Genomic DNA, 10,835 nt, shown 5'->3' with positions numbered 1-10,835 from the left:
AAACACACTGCAGGAGCCAAAATGGAACCCAGTTTCCACTCCTCACTGCTTATTCAGTATAGGTTGAGTGCACTGCAGGAGCCAAAATGGACGACGCTGCTCTAGTGTTTTACACCAGTGTCTCCAACAATGGCTCTGACATGTAAATGGTTTGTTAGTGAGAGGAACATATTGTGATTAGCTGGAAGAGGAGAGGTTTTTCCCCTCTCAAGACAACTGTTGGATGATGATGTTATTTTCCCCCAAAACTCTGTTAAAAATGGTTGTGCTCCACCACCAGTGTAAAGTGTCCAGTCTAGTGGAGGGTATGGGGGTTAGGGTTGCAAAGTCTGGTAGCTTTCCCGAAGTCTCCAGATTTCCCAGAAATCCTGGTTGAAAGACTCAGGAGTGAGTTAACAGGAAATCCGGAATCCTCCGACCCGGGATTTCTGGAAAATCTTGGAATTTGGGAAAAGTTGCATCAATTTTGCAACCCTACTTAGGGTGTGGACCCAGAGGTTCAGAGTCTAGGGTCTAAGGTCCAGTTTCCCAGACACAGACGAACCCTTGTTCTGGATTATTTTATTTTTTAAAACCTACTCGATGGTGAATCTCCGTCGAAGTAGTTTCTAAATCCTGGATTAGACTTAATCTTTTGTCCAGGAAACCAGTCCTAAAGGAACCAGCTAACTGATGCTTCTCTGTTGTTGCTTTTATCCACACCATGGAAACAAATAACTGTTCTTCATTCGCAATCCAAAAATCTCTGGATTGAAGCGCCACTCCAAAAACACGCCGAGGCAGTAAAGTAGCACTATCAACACTTCTTCTACCATGTCCTTGTCATTGGTCGCCGGAGGAAGGCGATAGAACCACCTTAAATGCATTTCTTGTTATGCTTTTATCAGTGGTGTGCAGTATAGCCAATGGCATTAATAATTCTAGGAGACTCGCTAACGCTTAACGTCATATTATTATATATTATATTTTAACGTCATGTTCTGTTCAAGATGATATTTTATAGGAAACAAAAGTGACTATTTTTTTGGGTGTGAGGTTGGTGTACCTTTATAACTACCTGTATAACCCATAGTCGAGAGTCATCTGTGTTGTTGATCATATTCTATATAAAGAAAAATGAAAACTGCAATTCATATATTAGTAGCTAAGGTTCCGTCATTGAAGTGCACAGCTAAAACTGCACATTTATGTATAAAGCAAAGTGTGTTGTATGTATAATAAATGTCTATTGACCTGAATGCTGTTGACTGAACTTGTGTTGACAACGACTTGTTTGTGTGTCATATTTATTTTTTATTTTTTTTACCTTTATTTAACTAGGCAAGTCAGTTAAGAACAAATTCTTATTTTCAATGACGGCCTAGGAACAGTGGGTTAACTGCCTGTTCAGGGGCAGAACGACAGATTTGTACCTTGTCAGCTCGGGGGTTTGAACTTGCAACCTTCCGGTTACTTTACACGGCTATGTAACCACTCATCTTTGTCACGATACACTTCTTCTTCTGGTCGCGCCTTGAACATGACTCTCTGTTCCATTACATTGGGGCTCCCGAGTGGCTCAGCCAGGTCTAAGGCACTGCATCTCAGTGCAAGAGGCGTCACTACAGTCCCCCGGGTGTCGAATCCAGGCTGTATCACATCCGGCCGTGATTGGGAGTCCCATCGGGCGGCGCACAATTGGCCCAGCGTCGTCCGGGTTTGGCCGTCCATTGTAAATAAGAATTTGTTTTTAACTGTCTTGTCTAGTTAAATAATGGTTCAATACATAAAATACAAATAAATTAAGAGCCCAGACATTCGGTCTGAACATCGACATACATCGCTTGCGGTACGGTTTTGGTGCGTATCTTTCATATCCGTGAGAAATCATTTTCAGAAAACAAAAAGGTTAAATTACTACACACCTTTTATAGGGTTAGGGTTCCCACACGGCCACAACTCCATGTTACAACGCGTTGTTTATGGAAGACAGAGTGGACAATCTGTGCTAATGAGCTATCTGCGTCTCCGAACACCTGTTTATAAACGGAAGACGGACGCAGTAAACATGTTTTTACTGAAAAATACTGTGTTAACCTGCTAAAACACTGTACATAAGTGTGTATTTTGCATTTGGGAAATTATTTTAGTATGATATGAAAGTTGAGTGATTTATTTTTTTCTAGAACCGTACCACAATTGACAATCGATTGACGTTAAGGATGGAGCATTTGGCTGTTTTGGCTACCAGAGCCAATTCACCTTTAAAAACAGAACATGTTCAAGGTCCTTGGACTAGAAGGAGTAACGTTACGCTTCTTTATTCTGCTTCTGGACCAAATGCATGTGTCAATTGTTATAATAATTTTAAAAAACAGCACCATCATTGTCAAAGGTTAATTGGAGGTTGGGTTGTTTTGAAGAGCGAATGGGGAGTCTGCACTCGTGTGTTATTTTATGATTAATTTGGTAATGTAATGCGCAGTTTTAAAACCTGTCACTGGTGTTATACAGTTTATAGTATAGGGAAAGGAAATATTGATATAATTGATAAAATCACATTATTAAACAAATTATTTACCATTTTAATTAAGAAGTGTGGTTTGAGCTACTGTGGCCACCATTTTTTTTTTTTAACCTTTATTTAACTAGGCAAGTCAGTTAAGAAAAAAGTATTATTTTCAATGACGGCCTGGGAACAGTGGGTTAACTGCCTGTTCAGGGGCAGAACGACAGATTTGTACCTTGTCAGCTTGGGGATATGAACTTGCAACCTTTCGGTTACTAGTCCAACGCTCTAACCGCTAGGCTACCCTGCCGCCCCTTTATAGATATGCCATCTTGTCATCGGTTTTGTCACTGGCGTTACTGTTCCTGCTGTTTACATTTACATTACATTTAAGTCATTTGGCAGACGCTCTTATCCAGAGCGACTTACAAATTGGTGAATTCACCTTATGACATCCAGTGGAACAGCCACTTTACAATAGTGCATCTAAATCATTTAAGGGGGGTGAGAAGGATTACTTTATCCTATCCTAGGTATTCCTTGAAGAGGTGGGGTTTCAGGTGTCTCCGGAAGGTGGTGATTGACTCCGCTGTCCTGGCGTCGTGAGGGAGTTTGTTCCACCATTGGGGGGCCAGAGCAGCGAACAGTTTTGACTGGGCTGAGCGGGAACTGTACTTCCTCAGTGGTAGGGAGGCGAGCAGGCCAGAGGTGGATGAACGCAGTGCCCTTGTTTGGGTGTAGGGCCTGATCAGAGCCTGGAGGTACTGCGGTGCCGTTCCCCTCACAGCTCCGTAGGCAAGCACCATGGTCTTGTAGCGGATGCGAGCTTCAACTGGAAGCCAGTGGAGAGAGCGGAGGAGCGGGGTGACGTGAGAGAACTTGGGAAGGTTGAACACCAGACGGGCTGCGGCGTTCTGGATGAGTTGTAGGGGTTTAATGGCACAGGCAGGGAGCCCAGCCAACAGCGAGTTGCAGTAATCCAGACGGGAGATGACAAGTGCCTGGATTAGGACCTGCGCCGCTTCCTGTGTGAGGCAGGGTCGTACTCTGCGGATGTTGTAGAGCATGAACCTACAGGAACGGGCCACCGCCTTGATGTTAGTTGAGAACGACAGGGTGTTGCCAAGGTTCTTAGCGCTCTGGGAGGAGGACACAATGGAGTTGTCAACCGTGATGGCGAGATCATGGAACGGGCAGTCCTTCCCCGGGAGGAAGAGCAGCTCCGTCTTGCTGAGGTTCAGCTTGAGGTGGTGATCCGTCATCCACACTGATATGTCTGCCAGACATGCAGAGATGCGATTCGCCACCTGGTCATCAGAAGGGGGAAAGGAGAAGATTAATTGTGTGTCGTCTGCATAGCAATGATAGGAGAGACCATGTGAGGTTATGACAGAGCCAAGTGACTTGGTGTATAGCGAGAATAGGAGAGGGCCTAGAACAGAGCCCTGGGGAACACCAGTGGTGAGAGCGCGTGGCGAGGAGACAGATTCTCGCCACGCCACCTGGTAGGAGCGACCTGTCAGGTAGGACGCAATCCAAGCGTGGGCCGCGCCGGAGATGCCCAACTCGGAGAGGGTGGAGAGGAGGATCTGATGGTTCACAGTATCGAAGGCAGCCGATAGGTCTAGAAGGATGAGAGCAGAGGAGAGAGAGTTAGCTTTAGCAGTGCGGAGCGCCTCCGTGATACAGAGAAGAGCAGTCTCAGTTGAATGACTAGTCTTGAAACCTGACTGATTTGGATCAAGAAGGTCATTCTGAGAGAGATAGCGGGAGAGCTGGCCAAGGACGGCACGTTCAAGAGTTTTGGAGAGAAAAGAAAGAAGGGATACTGGTCTGTAGTTGTTGACATCGGAGGGATCGAGTGTAGGTTTTTTCAGAAGGGGTGCAACTCTCGCTCTCTTGAAGACGGAAGGGACGTAGCCAGCGGTCAGGGATGAGTTGATGAGCGAGGTGAGGTAAGGGAGAAGGTCTCCGGAAATGGTCTGGAGAAGAGAGGAGGGGATAGGGTCAAGCGGGCAGGTTGTTGGGCGGCCGGCCGTCACAAGAAGCGAGATTTCATCTGGAGAGAGAGGTAGAAAGAGGTCAGAGCACAGGGTAGGGCAGTGTGAGCAGAACCAGCGGTGTCGTTTGACTTAGCAAACGAGGATCGGATGTCGTCGACCTTCTTTTCAAAATGGTTGACGAAGTCATCTGCAGAGAGGGAGGAGGGGGGAGGGGGAGGAGGATTCAGGAGGGAGGAGAAGGTGGCAAAGAGCTTCCTAGGGTTAGAGGCAGATGCTTGGAATTTAGAGTGGTAGAAAGTGGCTTTAGCAGCAGAGACAGAGAAGGAAAATGTAGAGAGGAGGGAGTGAAAGGATGCCAGGTCTGCAGGGAGGCGAGTTTTCCTCCATTTCCGCTCGGCTGCCCGGAGCCCTGTTCTGTGAGCTCGCAATGAGTCGTCGAGCCACGGAGCGGGAGGGGAGGACCGAGCCGGCCTGGAGGATAGGGGACATAGAGAGTCAAAGGATGCAGAAAGGGAAGAGAGGAGGGTTGAGGAGGCAGAATCAGGAGATAGGTTGGAGAAGGTTTGAGCAGAGGGAAGAGATGATAGGATGGAAGAGGAGAGAGTAGCTGGGGAGAGAGAGCGAAGGTTGGGATGGCGCGATACCATTCGAGTAGGGGCAGTGTGGGAAGTGTTGGATGAGAGCGAGAGGGAAAAGGATACAAGGTAGTGGTCGGAGACTTGGAGGGGAGTTGCAATGAGGTTAGTGGAAGAACAGCATCTAGTAAAGATGAGGTCGAGCGTATTGCCTGCCTTGTGAGTAGGGGGGGAAGGTGAGAGGGTGAGGTCAAAAGAGGAGAGGAGTGGAAAGAAGGAGGCAGAGAGGAATGAGTCAAAGGTAGACGTGGGGAGGTTAAAGTCGCCCAGGACTGTGAGAGGTGAGCCGTCCTCAGGAAAGGAGCTTATCAAGGCATCAAGCTCATTGATGAACTCTCCGAGGGAACCTGGAGGGCGATAAATGATAAGGATGTTAAGCTTGAAAGGGCTGGTAACTGTGACAGCATGGAATTCAAAGGAGGCGATAGACAGATGGGTAAGGGGAGAAAGAGAGAATGACCACTTGGGAGAGATGAGGATCCCGGTGCCACCACCCCGCTGACCAGAAGCTCTCGGGGTGTGCGAGAACACGTGGGCGGACGAAGAGAGGGCAGTAGGAGTAGCAGTGTTATCTGTGGTGATCCATGTTTCCGTCAGTGCCAAGAAGTCGAGGGACTGGAGGGAGGCATAGGCTGAGATGAACTCTGCCTTGTTGGCCGCAGATCGGCAGTTCCAGAGGCTACCGGAGACCTGGAACTCCACGTGGGTCGTGCGCGCTGGGACCACCAGATTAGGGTGGCCGCGGCCACGCGGTGTGGAGCGTTTGTATGGTCTGTGCAGAGAGGAGAGAACAGGGATAGATAGACACATAGTTGACAGGCTACAGAAGAGGCTACGCTAATGCAAAGGAGATTGGAATGACAAGTGGACTACACGTCTCGAATGTTCAGAAAGTTAAGCTTACGTAGCAAGAATCTTATTGACTAAAATGATTGAAATGATACAGTACTGCTGGAGTAGGCTAGCTGGCAGTGGCTGCGTTGTTGACTTTGTAGGCTAGCTGGCAGTGGCTGCGTTGTTGACACTACACTAATCAAGTCGTTCCGTCGAGTGTAATAGTTTCTACAGTGCTGCTATTCGGGGGCTAGCTGGCTAGCTAGCTGTTAACACCATTGACAATCAATAACACTGCTAACTTTTTTTATATCAACGTTAAGGTTTTCTACTGTTTCAATATTGTAAGTTCTAACATAATATGGCTTTCTTTAAGATATGGCAACAACAACAATACATTTCATTAAGTGCTGCTGAAGAGCAAAGACTCTCCAGACAGCGCAGGGATGCTGACCCGGTGAAGAGCAAAGACTCTCCAGACAGCGCAGGGATGCTGACCCGGTGAAGAGCAAAGACTCTCCAGACAGCGCAGGGATGCTGACCCGGACCGCAGAGCGGCCCACCTTGAAAAAGAACACCAGACTTACTTAAAGGATTTTAGAGTGTAAAAAAAAAGAGACTCTATGATCTCACAGAAAGAGGAAACAGACAGGAGTGAAAGCAATGGAGGTCATACAGGACAAAAAAACAGAGATTTTGTGAGAGTAAGAGAGAGTGTTGACTCCCCCCAGTTTCCAGTCAACCCAGTACTTCAAGGTAAGAATTTAAGACATGGGTACTTATTTACAGAGTTAGTTAAATGGATAGTTCAGAATACAAAAATGGTTTCTTTATCATGTACGCAGTCTATGGACAAGGTAAAACAGTAGTACATGCTTTGGTTTAGTTTATCTGGCCACTGTTTGTAAGTGCTAACTTTTTAGCATTCGTGACACAACAACTCAATGAAGTTACGTATCAATTGTTTGAATGAGAAGTGCATGAACTTGCTATACCTTTTTTAAGTTAAGCTTACAAAATGTGTCGCAATCATTTATATTTTAACAAACTAGATAGTTATGTTGTTGGGCATGACAGAAATAGAGTCGGATCTCCTGTTTGTAACATCTTTTGTGTTTTACGCAGTACAGAAAGCCTGAAGAAAACAGCAAAAGTTACAAGAAAACTTAGACGAGCACAAAAAGACTCCACTACAAATACAAGATACATTGTCAATGTTCGCAGGGTACAAATAAAGACCCTGGAAGTCCGAAGAACGAGAGGCGAGAAGCACAGCTACATGGCCCACCCTGCCTCTACGCTAATTAAAAACGCTACATGGCCCACCCTGCCTCTTCACCTATTAAAAACGCTACATGGCCCACCCTGCCTCTTCACCTATTAAAAACGCTACATGGCCCACCCTGCCTCTTCACAAATTAAAAACGCTACATGGCCCACCCTGCCTCTTCACTAATTAAAAACGCTACATGGCCCACCCTGCCTCTTCACTAATTAAAAACGCTACATGGCCCACCCTGCCTCTTCACAAATTAAAAACGCTACATGGCCCACCCTGCCTCTTCACTAATTAAAAACGCTACATGGCCCACCCTGCCTCTTCACTAATTAAAAACGCTACATGGCCCACCCTGCCTCTTCACTAATTAAAAACGCTACATGGCCCACCATGCCTCTTCACTAATTAAAAACGCTACATGGCCCACCCTGCCTCTTCACTCATTAAAAACGCTTCATGGCCCACCCTGCCTCTTCACTTATTAAAAACTCTACATGGCCCACCCTGCCTCTTCACCTATTAAAAACGCTACATGGCCCACCCTGCCTCTTAACCTATTAAAAACGCTACATGGCCCACCCTGCCTCTTAACCTATTAAAAACGCTACATGGCCCACCCTGCCTCTTCACCTATTAAAAACGCTACATGGCCCACCCTGCCTCTTCACCAATTAAAAACGCTACATGGCCCACCCTGCCTCTTCACCAATTAAAAACGCTACATGGCCCACCCTGCCTCTTCACTAATTAAAAACGCTACATGGCCCACCCTGCCTCTTCACTAATTAAAAACGCTACATGGCCCACCATGCCTCTTCACTAATTAAAAACGCTACATGGCCCAACCTGCCTCTTCACCAATTAAAAACGCTACATGGCCCACCCTGCCTCTTCACTCATTAAAAACGCTACATGGCCCACCCTGCCTCTTCACTAATTAAAAACGCTACATGGCCCACCCTGCCTCTTCACTAATTAAAAACGCTACATGGCCCACCCTGCCTCTTCACCAATTAAAAACGCTACATGGCCCACCCTGCCTCTTCACCAATTAAAAACGCTACATGGCCCACCCTGCCTCTTCACCAATTAAAAACGCTACATGGCCCACCCTGCCTCTTCACCAATTAAAAACGCTACATGGCCCACCCTGCCTCTTCACCAATTAAAAACGCTACATGGCCCACTCTGCCTCTTCACCAATTAAAAACTCTACATGGCCCACCCTGCCTCTTCACTAATTAAAAACGCTTCATGGCCCACCCTGCCTCTTCACTAATTAAAAACGCTTCATGGCCCACCCTGCCTCTTCACCAATTAAAAACGCTACATGGCCCACCCTGCCCCTTCACCTATTAAAAACGCTACATGGCCCACCCTGCCTCTTCACCAATTAAAAACGCTACATGGCCCACCCTGCCTCTTCACCAATTAAAAACTCTACATGGCCCACCTTGCCTCTTCATCAATTAAAAACGCTACATGGCCCACTATGCCTCTTCACCTATTAAAAACGCTACATGGCCCACCCTGCCTCTTCACTATTAAAAACGCTACATGGCCCACCCTGCCTCTTCACTATTAAAAATGCTACATGGCCCACCCTGCCTCTTCACCAATTAAATAACCTCTAAACTTCCACTAAGAGCAACGTACCAGGCAGCCAAACAGGAAACAAACATTACACAACCTTAATAAACATACCGAGGATAATTACACAACCCTAATAAACATACTGAGATGATAATTACACAACCCTAATAAACATACTAAGAGGATAATTACACATCACTAAAACGGTCAGCTGACCTCTTGGTCCAACACTTCAAAGACACAACAGATCCAATGTCTTTCTATCAGGAGGTAAAGGACAGAAGGTTTCTGGGGAACCTCTGGTAACCAAGTAAAGCACAGAAGGATTCTGGGGAACCTCTGGTAACCAAGTAAAGCACAGAAGGATTCTGGGGAACCTCTGGTAACCAAGTAAAGCACAGAAGGATTCTGGGGAACCTCTAGTAACCAAGTAAAGCACAGAAGGATTCTGGGGAACCTCTGGTAACCAAGTAAAGCACAGAAGGATTCTGGGGAACCTCTGGTAACCAAGTAAAGCACAGAAGGATTCTGGGGTACCTCTAGTAACCAAGTAAAGCACAGAAGGTTTCTGGGGAACCTCTGGTAACCAAGTAAAGCACAGAAGGATTCTGGGGTACCTCTAGTAACCAAGTAAAGCACAGAAGGATTCTGGGGAACCTCTAGTAACCAAGTAAAGCACAGAAGGATTCTGGGGAACCTCTGGTAACCAAGTAAAGCACAGAAGGTTTCTGGGGAACCTCTGGTAACCAAGTAAAGCACAGAAGGATTCTGGGGTACCTCTAGTAACCAAGTAAAGCACAGAAGGATTCTGGGGTACCTCTGGTAACCAAGTAAAGCACAGAAGGATTCTGGGGAACCTCTAGTAACCAGGTAAAGCACAGAAGGATTCTGGGGTACCTCTGGTAACCAAGTAAAGCACAGAAGGATTCTGGGGAACCTCTAGTAACCAAGTAAAGCACAGAAGGATTCTGGGGAACCTCTGGTAACCAAGTAAAGCACAGAAGGATTCTGGGGTACCTCTGGTAACCATAAAAGGAACCATGCGAATGAACCAGGAATGCACCAGAAAAGAAATCACCCTCCCGATGGTATGGCTAAATGGCCACGGTCTCTCACCTCCACATCAAACAGATGTCATCGACCCGGATACCTCAGCTCCACCTCGCCCAGATGTCACTGAGGCTCACCACGGTGGTGCATTGTGAACCATGATGAACCACCGTGCCGTTATACTGGAGGTTGAAGTACATAACGTTACTGGTAAAGTGCATCAACAGGAATGGAGTCGACGAGTTCTACTGGCCAAGCACCAAGAGATGATATCAACTGGTATGGGGAGGACCAGATTGGCTGTCGGATGACAAAGCTGCTGACGGTGAACGAAAGATCAGATCCGATTGACAACCGTATCTGGGAGTACTTGGAGAAGCACCTGAATGTGTGAAATCTGTGAACTGGCTGCCAGAGAAGAGGAAGCCGTCAGTGGTTAGAAAGCAACGGAGACTGGCTCGGTGATAACATATGACACCTTAACATTGGGGCGGCAGCGTAGCCTTGTGGTTAGAATGCAACAGAGACTGGCTCGGTGATAACATATGACACCTTAACATTGGGGCGGCAGCGTAGCCTTGTGGTTAGAATGCAACAGAGACTGGCTCGGTGATAACATATGACACCTTAACATTGGGGCGGCAGCGTAGCCTTGTGGTTAGAAAGCAACAGAGACTGGCTCGGTGATAACATATGACACCTTAACAGTGGGGCGGCAGCGTAGCCTTGTGGTTAGAATGCAACAGAGACTGGCTCGGTGATAACATATGACACCTTAACAGTGGGGCGGCAGCGTAGCCTTGTGGTTAGAATGCAACAGAGACTGGCTCGGTGATAACATATGACACAATAACAGTGGGGCGGCAGCGTAGCCTTGTGGTTAGAATGCAACAGAGACTGGCTCGGTGATAACATATGACACAATAACATTGGGGCGGCAGCGTAGCCTAGTG

The sequence above is a fragment of the Oncorhynchus masou genome, chromosome 8 (genome assembly GCF_036934945.1).
Source record: "Oncorhynchus masou masou isolate Uvic2021 chromosome 8, UVic_Omas_1.1, whole genome shotgun sequence".
NCBI lineage: Eukaryota > Metazoa > Chordata > Actinopteri > Salmoniformes > Salmonidae > Oncorhynchus > Oncorhynchus masou.
Note: the sequence above shows the minus strand (reverse complement) of the source record.